This window comes from Callorhinchus milii, unplaced genomic scaffold (genome assembly GCF_018977255.1).
Source record: "Callorhinchus milii isolate IMCB2004 unplaced genomic scaffold, IMCB_Cmil_1.0 Scaffold8, whole genome shotgun sequence".
NCBI lineage: Eukaryota > Metazoa > Chordata > Chondrichthyes > Chimaeriformes > Callorhinchidae > Callorhinchus > Callorhinchus milii.
Genome location: NW_024704749.1, coordinates 9,726,014 through 9,739,321, shown reverse-complemented (window position 1 = coordinate 9,739,321; position 13,308 = coordinate 9,726,014). Strand labels below are relative to the sequence as shown.

Here is a 13,308-nt window from a genome sequence, read left to right as displayed (position 1 = left end):
GGCAGCAACTTCCATAGGTATTGAGCCTTGCAGCTAGATCCCAGCTGTCACTGTGTCTTGGGACTTGTTTCCTGCATTACCCTCAGCTCAATGTGTTGGCACAATTGGTTAACCAAAACTCCTGTCTGCCTATTCAGGTGGATGTTAAAAATCCCCATGCCACTATACTAAAAGAGAAGGGAGTTTCTCCTGGTGTCCTAACCAACAATATTCCAGTTAAATTGTTCATTCACTTCATGCCTGTTTGTGTAACCTTGCTGTGCACAGACTGTTGCCAGATTTGCCTATAAATAACAGCAATTACCTCCAAAGCACTTTGAGCCATTTTGACATGATAGATGCTATATCAAGTGCAAGGATTAATATTGCAGATCATTACAGGTTCAGGACTTTGAGCAGTACAGAGGAAATGGAAGTGAAACCCACACTCTACCAGATACAGAGTCAGCTAGGTTTTTCTCGCAGTGAGTAGTTTATATTCCCTTCTCATCCAAATTCAAACAAATTGGCTAATCTCATTGTTTACAGATGCTATTGGTGCAAATTGACTGCAGTGTTTTAGCAACATTCACTTTTTAATTAACCATTTTTTGTAAATTGCTTTGAGATGTTCTCTTTCAAGGGAAAGACACTGTATCAATGTAATTGGTTATCTGAAAATAACCCTCAAATCTAATCTCTAAATTTGACAGCTCAAAATGGTTTAGTTATTCAGCCTTGAAACTGGAGACATCACAACAATGTCATTTTATTAGTGTATGGCCGTTTACCAAGTCGTCTGAACATATTTTTTCAAAAATTCTGCTGGAACGGGATCTGTGCCCAGATGAGAATCTGAACATCCCTGGGGTCCTGTCTCTACTCACTGAGCCATCAGAAGCACATGATGACTCAGAGAGCAAAACTTTAATTCAGCAACAACAGCATTCGTCATTCAACAGGAGATGTTCATATGTTAATAAATAAAAAGATGTAGGTGCAAAAATAATTTCTCAGTCCGTTGGTTGATTTTTTTTGCTGAAATGAGCAAAAGAACCATCACATGTTTCTCTCAATGCATTTCCTCCCAAGGTTCGAACCCTCTTCCCTATTTGCAGAATCATCGAGGAGTTTGTTCACAGCAGCACTATACGGGGCCGTGGAAGAAGAACACATTTGGGGGAATTTAAATTTAGGGGCTCAAGTTTAAAAACACCATTGAGTTTGGGCAGATGCACAAAATGATGTCAAAATGCAAAATACTGCAGATGCTGGAAATCTGCAACACAAACAGAACTCGCTGGGAATACTCAGCAGGTCAGGCAGCTTCTATGGAGCAAAACAGGCAGACCAGAGAGAGAAAAGGTGTGTCTGGGACCTAGATGATGTGGTAATGATCACAGAAGAGGGGGGGGCAGGGGAAGGTGAGCTGTTACGGACTGAAATTATTGAAATCAATATCGAGGCCAGAGGGCTGTAAGGTTATTAGCAGATAGACGAGGTGCTGTTCCTCGAGTTTGCGATGTGGTTCATTGGAACAGCGTAGGAGACCATGGATGGAGAGGTCAGAATACGAGTGGGAAGGAGAGTTGAAGTAGCACAAAATGATGGGCGGAGAGCTCCAATTGTAGCTGTTCTGACATCATTTGGGGCTGAAACTAGGCACAGGTTTGTAAGAGCCAAGGCTTCGGAACCCCAGGGTGCGGATTGAGGTAACTGGAGGTTAACGCACTTAAACAGCTTGCCATTGAACGTACTGTCTGGCAAGCTTCCCGCTGCTTGTCCGGCGAGGATGGCTCTACCCATTAAGCCTTTGGCTTGCAGGGTTAATATTAATAATAACAAGCCTTGCATTTGACGTAACGCCTTATCACATTGTAGAGAGATTGTTTCAAGGAGCTTCACAGTGTACACCTGACTCGCCGCCAGGACGTGGAAGGGCAGACCGGTCACTGGGGGCAGGGAATCATCCCGTTCAGGTCCACTAGAGAGCGCTGGTGCATTGATGTCAAGAACCATTGGCAGGACTTGAGCATGCAGGTTCCTGAGGCTTGTGTGTGTGTGTTTGTGGGGAATATGTGGTTGTAATTCTAGGCAGCTCCAGCAGAGCCTGTTGTGTGTAAAGCTGTGTTTCCCATTGTGTGTGTGTGTGTGTGTGTTGTCTGGCCTCCTGGCCCTCCCTCCCTCTCTCAGCTGCCCAGAACCAGGAGGCTCTGCCCCAGTTTGGCCAGTCTGGGAGGAGGTGAAGGGTCTGTAAGGCAGGTGGCAATGCTGTGAGATCTGCAGCTGGAAGGAGCCTCTTTCAGCAGGGACTGGAGCCAGGGCAGACCTGGGCAGGTCCAGCCAAGGGAAAGGCCACGTCTCTCACTCAGGTAAAGGGAATAAAGAGAGAGGGGAAATAAAAAAGAGGAGGTTGTGATTGCAAGGGAACAGTGGCTGATTGGGAGATGATTTGTGGCTTTCCATCATTTTTTCTCATAGACCTTCGAGGAAGTGAAGTTTGCAACAAAAAAAAACCCCATCTGTCTTTTGTGTCTGGTTTAAGATTAATATGAGGGTTTGGGTTGTGGGTGTTTGCAAACTGCTGCTCTGTGGCATTGGGTCTGTGCTTTATACACAGAGGCTCTGTCCTTCTCACGAGTTAATGGCAGTGATTCCGACGTCTCTCCCCTCTCTCTCTCTCTCTCTGTTCTTCGGGACAAACCTCGCCTTTTGTGGCTTTCATTAGTCCTGGGGGGAGACTTCGCTCTTTGTGTGGGGCAGATCAGGGGAGGGGAGAGGAGCAGAGGGAGCTCAGGGCTGCTTACACCCCCCCCCCCCCCCACCCCCAGCTCCAGGCAAACTTTCCTCTCTTCCTCTCTTTTGTTGCCCTTTTCTCTTTGTCCTTACGTTGAATGCACATTGCAAAGGCAGGAGGTTTGGGTAGGACATGAGTGAGTGAGTGAGTGAGCAGTGCTGGATGGGGTGTGTGTGTGCATACATATATATGTGTATGTATATATATATATATATGTGTGTGTGTGGTTAAAGAGAAAGATTTTCTCTCGTTTGAACAGGAAATCAATGGGAAAAAAATGATCCAGGGTTTTTATTTAAAGACACAGAGCCTTTAGATTTGCGAATGTTGCTCAGGGTATGTGTTAAGGGAGAGTGGGTGCGTGGGTGTTTGCGGGGATGAGTAGAGATAGAGATAGAGATACGAGCACTGGCTATTGTTCACTTATTGTGTGAGTTTCACTCACTCACTCACTCAATCCCTGACTCTGCTCCTGTCATTTATTGCAATGTAACCTCTCTCCTTCAAGGTTCTCATTTTTTTTTGTGCATGAAATGATTGCCCATCATTTTCTGAACAATGTTCATGACAAAAAAGCTTCCTTCAGTCCTGTGCGTGGCTCTTGTTTGCAGTTTGGTCTCGTTTTAAAAGGGCAAATTAATGACCTCCAGGCACAGAAGGCATAGTATCCCCTTGGTTTGAGGTATCGCAAGAACATGTTACGACAAGCCCATTTTGTTGCCTTTATTGAGGCATTGTCAAGTTTCCCCTCTGTCCTTTTTTTTGTTCGGGACAAATTGTTTTGAGGTGTCAGCCTGGCTCAGTCGTTAAGACTCTCGCCTCAGTCAGAATGCTCTGAATACATGTCCCATACCAGGACCTTGAGTTGACAGGCAAGTACAGTGGTATGAGATAAAGACAGTCTCTGAGAACGCGCAGCAGGTCAGGCAGCATCTATGGAGAGAGGAAAGTGAGTTAACATTTCAGGTCGATGACCTTTCGAGTGATATGAGTGGCCGCGCCATCGTTCAGAGAAATGTTAGACCCAGTTCCCAATTGCCCGTTCAGGTCGACAGTTAGGTCCCGTGACACTATGAGAAAAGAGAAGGGAGCTTTTGACGTGCTTCTTGGACAATTTCTCCTGATAAGTGTCATTTGCTTCATGATTGATTGTGGGTTCCTTGATGTACACAAAACGGTTGCAGCATTGGCTTACAAAAACAGTCACTGCACTCAAAACAGGACGTATCAACAGTAAATGCTTTCAAATGCTTTAACGTGATCAGAAACTACGAAAGTGTTCGTTTACTTGTTAATTGGGTTTGAAGTGTGTGAGATTGGGTAACAATTTTAACAAAAACAACAGCAATTTGCATTTATATAGCACCCCTCACATGCAGGGTAGCGTCCCAGGACACTTGTGACAAGGGTATCCACGGTTGGCTCAGCTGGGGAACGTTTTGGATTCAGGTTGGATTCCACGGCTAGATTCACGCAGTGATACACGCGAAGCTCTTTCTGTAAAGCTCTGTACCAGCTGATCTGCGGAGAATAAACTGCTTGGAGCACGCTTGGGGTGGGCTTTCACAAGCTTTGATCACGCCGCTCTCTGCCCCCAAGGTGTGTTCTCTTCTACTCTGCCTGTCTTTCTGCTGCCTGTAGAACTGTCCCCAGGAAAGAGGAAGCAACCGCCTTCCTCAGGGAGAGCATTGGTGGTGCAGGAAAAAATCCCTGCGCTTGCCACGAAAAGAGGTTCCTGAATCCTCCCGGGACCTCAGGCAAGATGTTCCAGCCAACCCTGCCCAGAAAATTGTCTTTAATAAAACAGTCAGAGGCAAAACGTTTTCCGTACTTCAGACTGTTACTAAGCGTTCCGAGACACCATCCGGCGCGAAGGACACTATATAAATGCAAGTTGTTGTGGGGGTGGGGAGGGGAGAGAGGGGAATGGGTCGGATCGCGGGGGTGGACAGGGGTATGGGTCGGTGGGAGGGCAGAGCCAGGTATGGGAGAGGTTTGGGTGGGACCCTGGGCAATGGAACGGGTGGGGTGAGCTTTATTGTGGTCGTTTACAGGCCTAGGGTGTTGCCAGGTTGTGACTTGTTTGGTGGTTTTGAGTTGAAGGAAGGTTCAACCTTAAAGTTATGTGATTGTTCTCTTTTTGTTCCGTGCGTGATTGTGTGGTTAGTCATCAGAACATTACGTTGCATTGAGCTATAAATCAATCATCTTCCACCTGTTTCAATTCTTGAAGCATTAGTTGCTGCCCCAGGTATGTCCAATGTATATGTGTGTATGGACATGTCCGTGCTGTATGTATTGTGGTTGTGTGTTTATACTGTGTGTCTCTGTTTTGGCTGTGTGTGTCTGTGTCTTTTTGTTTTTGTCCGTGTGATCACATGAAACAAAAAGGGCGCTATGTAAATGCAAGTTCTTGTTGTGCTGTTTGTCTCTGTTCTGTGTGTATGTGCTGTACGTATGTGTGTATATGTTTATATATATTCATATATATGGTTCTGTGTGCATAAGCATTTATCTGTATATAATAATAATCTTGGCATTTGATATAGTGTCTTATCACGTCTCAAAGGGTTTCACAGGATATACTGTAAAGTGGATTGACTATGTATTTTGTCGGTGAAATGTGACCAGTTGCACACAGCAAAATCCCATAAGCAGCCGTGGAGTGAGTGACCAATTTTATTTGGGCGATTTGTTGACCAGGACACCAGGAGAAGCTCCCTTCTCTTTTCAAATAGCGCCACGGGATCTTTAACATCCACCTGAACAGGCAGATGGGACTTTGGTTTAACATCTCATCGGAAGGAAGGCACCTCCGGCAATGCAATATACCCCCTGAGTACTGCATTGGGGTGTCAGCTTTTGACTTTGTGACGTGGGGTGAGAGTGCTACCAGTGAACCAGGCTGAAGCTACTTGTGTGGCTGTGCGTTTGCATGTGTGTATGTCTCTCTTGCTCTGTTTTGTCTGTGTAGCAGAAAGTGCTTTGGCCACACATGGTGGCTGCAAGATAATAATAATAATAATAATCTTTGCATTTGCTATAACACCTTACCACGTCTTCGAGACGTCTCAAAGCGCTGCCACTGAGCGAGGCTGACATGTTGGGTCTGGAGCCGAGGCCTGTACAGTGATGATCAATTAGCCTGAGGTTCCTTCCTTTGGTTAATAATTTACTTTAATTGTGCAAACTTTTCAATTTCTCTATCTTCACGGTCAAAGGGAATTTATCCTGTCCCATAACCACCTCGGCCAGCCTCGTGGTGACCCCTGCCGACCCCCTCCCCCCCCTCCCATGTCCGACACACCCCATTCATTGTTTCTTTGTCACAACAGGATTTGCTGTGTTTAACGCTTTCCCTTGTTTCATCATCTCGACTGAATTCTGGGCAAATCTCTGTGTATGTGACCCCCCCCCCCCCACAGTGCTGCAAGACCCACACAACACATCAGGACTGTATCCAAGTTAAATCCAGTTGCCTACAAAATACTCAAGTCACTACACTTTACCATAAAATCCTGCAAGGTACTTTGAAGTGTTGTGATAAGGCACTATATCAAATGCAAGGTTTATTATTAACATTATTATTGATTGTCTCTTGAGTTTTGCGGTATAGTCTTGTTAGATTTGAAAGCTTATCTTCCCCAGCCCTGTCGCCTCTCGATCCTGATGGAAAGATGTCTTTGAGATGTCTAGAAGACGTGAAAAGCGACTATATCAAATGCAAGGATTATTATTATTATTATTAGAAAGAAAGAAAAGGGACAGATCCGGAATTCATTTCTTAAAGGAAGGAATTGCTTTACTAAATGTTATGTGGTGCGTAGGTCCAGGGGAGGGTGAGAGGTGGGAAGGGTGGGACTGAGAGATACAATCTGGATTGACTCCAGCAGATGTGTTGCGGCTGGGTGTGTGTGAGCTGAGGGACAGCAGTGAGTGTGCAGAACGCTTATATAATGTGCACCTGGGAAGCTATAGCCTCTGTGGAACCAAGACACATCTGGGCAGGAGGACAGGAGGGAGATGATTGTGTATGTCTCCTGCACTATTAATTACTGATGTCGTCTGTTATAATGCTTTCACTAACCCCTACCCGGTTTCCTCTTCCTGCTGATGTAGTGTTAAACTGAGATCCCATCCCGTCTGCCTGTTCAGGTGACTTGAAGAATCTTGCAACACTTATTGCAAAAGAGAAGGGAGATTTCCCTTTTATGTCTTGGCCAACAATCCTCCAGATCCATCAGCTGTTGATTTTATGGCTGCTTGGCAGATTTTGTTGTGACAATAATTACTGTGAAAAGCTTTGAGACAGTGCAACATTTTATAGCTGCTATAAAACTGCACAAGTCGCTGATGCAAACTCATATTGAGTGAGTGCTTTGTGGCAAATTACTGAGTACAGAGTCTAACTTATAATAATAATCCTTGCTTTTGATATAGCACCTTATCATGTTTTCTAGACATCTAAAGGGCGTCACAGAATATACTGTAAAGTGAATTGACTGTATAATTTGTGGGGGAAACACCGAGGCCAATTGTGCGCAGTCCTGTCCCACAAACAGCTGTGGATTGAGTGACCAATTTATTATCATTTTTTATTTTATTATTTTTTTAGAAGGGATTATTACCCTGGAAAAGCGATCCACCAATCAACTAACAACCGGGTTATTTTCTGCTACGTAAACAGAGGCGTGTGGAGTAAGGAAACTTGCCCAACGTTTTACCCTGTGGGGAATCAAACCCAGGTCTCTCGCTTGTGAGGGGAGTGCTTTAACCGCTGAGTTACAGGACTTTACCTGTACTCCAGAGTCCAACCTATGTAGCATAAAAAGATCTCTTCTCTTCTCCGTCACCCTCCCTTGTCTCATGTCGGGGATGTTTCTTTGGGGTCCTCCAGTACTTTTGCTGAATGACCATTCGTGATGTGTAAGCTTTGTTGAGCTGTTGTTCCACCACAAACATCGAGGCCAAACTGATCCTGCCCACAGCTATTCTCCAGGTGAAGGCCTCGGCAGCTGGGAGTCGCTGGATGCAGACCTGGCTGATGTTTTCTTGCTGTTTAGTTTATTGTAAGGGGATTGGGGATGGAGGGGGTGGCGGTGGGCAGACAAGGTTAATTGCAGCTCCAGTTTAAGATGGGTAACTTGGCACGATAACAACAATTTGCATTTATACAACACCCTTCAGGTTAGATAACCTGTGCATTCTTAGCAGCTTATCTGACCTGAAGGGTGCTGGATAATTGCAAGTTGTTGTCGCACGTAAGTCAGTTACCCAGGACCGTGCACTAGGCTTGTGCGCTGGATATCCCGATGGGGAGTTGGGGATACTAGTCTCTGGCTAGTATCCGGCATCAAGCTTCGATCAACACAGGGAGAGAGAGACAGACACTGCAGCCTTCCTCCTGGGTAACGGGCCCTGGGCAGAGATGAGGTTTTGTGAGGCTTCTGTAAGAGAACAATGGATTATCAGGAGTGAGCTACAGGCTGGAATGTGGGTGTTTTTACAAGGATATCGGAGCGGGTCACAGACGGGGATCTACTGGAGAGACTCGGGCGATGTCCCAGACAACAGAACCAAGGATGCTAGAATCACACTGGTGCAGTGAACAAAGCGGGTCAGAAATCCGCCTCAGAACCTCTCCACCGTTTACTGCACAAGAGAGTTTTATGGTGTCTTATCGGATCAAAGCATTGTAGTGTAATTGCTGTCAAATGTTTTGACTGCTTTGTAGGCAGTTGTGTGAGCACAGCGAGGGTCCATTTTTCAGCCAGGTGTCCGACACATGCAGAAACCATCACCGTGCTTAAGTCTATCCAAACCAGACTGAAAGTTCCCGTGCAGTGAAAATTTCAGCCTAGTCTATGGGGAGTTCCAAGTCCCGACATGGGGCTCGAATCCACAACCATCCGAGTCAGTGGCAAGAGTGCTAGTGACTGCGCCAGGCTGACACGTAAAGATGGCAGGTCGAGACACAGGGGCTAGTGCGGATCTGTAAGTGACACGGTTAAGCCTCGCTGGTCTCTCTGCCTGCCAGAGGTTGCAGTTTATTCTGTGGCTTGTTTCCACAGCTATTTGCTGATCCAGCTGAGCAGGCGTGCTGTGGGCAGCACTGAGCTCCTCTTGTACTCGATCCTCAGAGGCACTGTTAATAGGCTGCGAATCCACAGCAGTGATGTGCTTTCTTCATTCTGAAACACTGGACTACATTTTCACTCACCATTCAACTGCGGCATCTTAATTATTTATTGAGCAGCTTTACACAGAGGGGAATCAACAAGAACGACTTGCACCCATCACATAGGATCGTGTCTTTGAGTCCTTCACAATGGCAGGGTTGGACAGCAAGGAAGGGAGAAGGGGTGGAGAGATGATCAGAGTCACAGTTATAATCCTTGCATTTGACATGGGGCCTTATGATGTCCTTGAGATGTCTCAAAGCGCTTCACTGGATATACTGTAAAGTGGATTAACTGTGTATTTTGTGGACGAAATGCAGCAAAGAGAAATAACCTGCAGTGCTCTCCCCACGAGGCTGTACATGTAGAGAATGGACATTTGTCTATGTGCACATGCACACAATACCACACTCTCTCTCACACACACAATACATGCGCACAGGCGATCTGAATTTGATCGTGCATACACCCAGAAGCTGGCTGCATTCACATGCTACACATACCCAAACTCACATGCTCTTATTTCAAGGTTCTCACCGACAAATCCATCCACTCCCTCACACCCCCTTCCCTTCTCCGATCTCCTACCCTCCTCTGCTTGCCCCCTCAACTCATAGCGCACCCACTCCGTCTCTTCCCCTTTCTTTCTGGACTTTAAGTCATGCCTCAAACCCTACTTCTTTGAATGCACCCATGGCGACCTCCCCTTCCCCTATGAAGACATTGCCCTACATGGAGGACCCTATATAAATGTTAGTTGTTTTGTTGCATGTACCCATTCTGCATCATATGCACATGTTGCTTGTACACACACAATGCATATACTCATGTCTGAGCTGCAGACTAGTGTTGACCAGTACAATGGTGCATTCTTCCTCCCAGCAGAGAATGTCCACGTGGGATTCCCTCACCGACACGCATTTCATTCCTTCCCAGAAGTATGCGAAGACTCCAGTGAGCGGTTCAGTGTCTGGGCTCAGAGACTCGTGTTATTCACTGCACTTGGCAGAGAGACTGAGGATTCTTAACGATTTGACAGAAACCCCGCACATTTCTGTGAAACATTCCGTGCTCTAAAATTTGCAAAATACTGAGGCGTATTACTGGGGATAGTGTAGACTGACTTTGCTGTACTGAGGTGCATTGTTTTCCAATTGACTCCTGCAGATCCAGTAGACTGCTGATTGCTGGTGACTTGACTGCACCCCAAGACTCATGGGCAGGTTCGGAAGAAGCTCCAAGCTCTCTTGTGGGCCAGGTTTAGTTGTCTAGTTTTTAGTTTAGTGTTTAGATGAAGTGTGGGATATTTGGGCAAAGGTATCAGGGCTATCCTGCTGCTGTGGCTTCTGTGCTTCAGATTCTGAGGACTATTTTGACTCCCATTGAATAGAAGTCACTTGTATGATCCCCAACAACACTTGGCTTTGGTACCTGGCTCCCTGACTTCCACAACCTCACGTGCGGAAATCCATCACCGTGCTTAACAGTCTGCAAACCAAACAGAATTCCATGCATCCCGCCTACACATGGAAAGTCCAGAGATAGGTTGGTGGAATGGAATGAGCACTCTCTCTCTCTGTCTGGAGGGATGCATCCTGCTTACCTAATTCCGGAAAGTATTAGGCACAGATTGGCGAGAGATGAGGCTTGGGGTGGGGAGCAGAGTGAGTTGCTGGGTACTGCTGGAGTCCAACCAGCTAAAACCACAAAACATTAATAATAATAATCCTTGCAATTGACATAACGTCTAGTCTTCAAGACATCTCAAAGCGCTTCACAGAATATACTGTAAAGTGAATTGACTATTTTGTGGGTGAAACCCAGCGGCCAATTGTGCACAGCAGTGACCAAATTCCCACCTCTCCCCCACCCCACAATCCCTGCCCCTACTCCTCAGCCCCAGCCCCTTCTCCTGCAATCACCTCTCCCACACCTCACCAATTACCCCGTTCCCCCTGGACTCACACTAACCGTGTGCAACCGGACAATATACTGTGTGCGTCCAGGGTAGTGACGCTGCACCCGTCTGTCTGTGTGTTCAGCATGGGCGTTGCTCTTATGGACTTTAAACCCTGCTCAGTTCTCAGATAAGACGTTGACTGACTCGACACAGTCACAGCCTCTGACCTCGCACGGTGGCTTTGCAAGATCTCAGGTTTCCAACGGTGTATCAAATGTCCTTATGTCCTTTAAATCATTACAATAACCTCACAGTTTCCAGTAACATCAGAATGCAGTGATACAGAGCACATAGAACAGACAGCGCTGTGTATTATGTGAGATGCAGGGTACATGCGATGACAGTACTGTGATGTGCATACCTTAGGCTAAAGAGGAGAGGTGAGGGAGTAAGTATGTAGATGCTGATTATAAGTCAGTTCCTGGAAGAATCCGGAGAAAACACTCGGAGGAGAACGAGTGTAACAGCAGAATATTGGCAGAATTCTCGAAATCTGCTCAGCCAAGTGTCCTGGACACCATCATAATCCTGGTATTTTATGCAACATTCGAGAGATCTCAAAGGTCTTTGTTGGGCATTGCTTCGCATGTGTATATTTGTCGCGTACAAATGTGTTGCCACGTCTCCCTACAATGTCCCACAACAGGCTTGAGCAATTTTATTTGGGGGGATTGTTTTCCAGGACACCGGTCAAAACTCTCTTCTCTTTTCAAATCGTGCCTTGGGATTTAATGTCTTAACCGAGCAGACAGACAGAACTCGGTTTAACGTCTCATCCCAAGGACAGCACCTCCAACATTGCCTCTCTCTCCTCAGCTCTCTTTGGCAATGATAGAGTTAATACTTGCCACTTCCAACACTTGGCTGGGGTTCAAGTCCAGCAAGTGGCAGTGAAGCACAGACACAGAGACATTTGACCGGTTTCAGTGAATGAAAGAAAAAAACATTTTGGTTTGTAAAGAAGCCCGGTTGGTTGCTCAGACGTTTTTGTGGTGGTTCTGGTTTGGAAGCGAAGCTGGAATATGTTAAGCCATCTTGATGTGATGCCTGCCTCCTGGAACCTGTGACATCTTAATTGCAGTCATTCCTCACGCAAACTACCGGAAACTTTGCACTGTGCTACAAGTGTCCTTGCACAGAGTCATAAGTGGGCGGTGATGGGCGGGCGGGATTGTGTGGGACTCATGAGTTGATTATCGAAGCGATCTATTGCACAAGTCAAGTCATTTTACAGGAGGTGATCAGAGACTTAGGGGACAGCTTGGAGGTTATATCCTGGTTGGAGATCTCGTGCGACGGGTAGTCTGGAGGTGGACAGACAGTAGCGGGAGGCCGGTGCTCCTCCGATTGTTCTGTTTAGGAATCTGAAAGACACAGGCACAGACGGTATGAATTTACAGTCTCTCAGTGTTCAGCTTTAGATATTGCTGGAGAAGGAGGGAGGGAGGGAGTGGAATAATGTGTTGTGGCTTTAGTGGCCTCCAAAATAAGGTGTTCTAATGTGACGGGCAGAGCGTACAACTCACCTCCCACCCCATCCCCTCCTTTACTGTGGGAACCAGGAAGAAAGGACTAAATATTGACGCTCTGCTGTTGAGTGAGTGATTGCTTGGGGTGGAGTGGAGTGAAGGTAATTCAACCCCTTGCGGAGTCTCTCACTCCCGCAATCCCTGCCTTTTCCACTGTAATGAATTACAAGATATTTTGATTAGATGTATGTCTGTGTGTCTTTCTGTTTGTTCTCTCTTGTCTCATTCAGTCTTAAGATTCCGGTAAAACTTGTTTGAGTTTGATTTGTTTAACTGATTGCCGTGTGTAGTCATCACAACGTGAAAGACGCTATAGTAAATGCAATTTGTTGTTGCTGTATTAACTGTTGGGAGTCCTTGTGTAATTTGGAACTGTCATTGGGTTAGGGTGGGAATATGGCGATTTTACGATTTTATTCCATGTTGGGAGGATGCTTCACAGAGTGCACTAAAGTAATGTAATGACTACTTTGTGCCAGCCAGTTTGTGGACAGCAATAATCCCACAAACAGCCATGAAGTGAATGAGCAATTTTATTTGCAGGTTTGTTTGCCAGGAGCCTGGGAGAAACTCCCTTCTCCTTTCAAATAGCGCCGTGGGATCTTTTAACATTCACCTGAACCTCAGTCCCCAGCATTGTGGCTCCACCTTCTTTTGTGTTATGTCTTGGCCAAAATTCCCCCAAATAAAATTGGTCATTCAATTCATGGCTGTTTGTGGGATGTTACTGTGCAAAATTGGCTGCTGCGTTTGCCTACACATTACACAATCACTACATTTAATAATAATAATCCTTCCATTTGATAGAGCCTTTATCACGTCTTTGAGACATCTCAAAGCGCTTCACAGAATACAATACACTGT

At 46.0% G+C, this 13,308-nt stretch overlaps 1 protein-coding gene across 1 annotated transcript in view; it reads left to right on the top strand.

Annotated features, from left to right (window-relative positions):
- The first annotated feature begins 12,083 nt into the window (after positions 1-12,083).
- LOC103184067 overlaps positions 12,084-13,308 on the top strand; it is a 36,394-nt gene continuing 35,169 nt past the window's right edge. The window contains exon 1 of the mRNA XM_042337262.1: positions 12,084-12,301. The gene's annotated coding sequence lies outside the window, so the exon portion shown is untranslated. The remainder of the gene's footprint in view (positions 12,302-13,308) is intronic.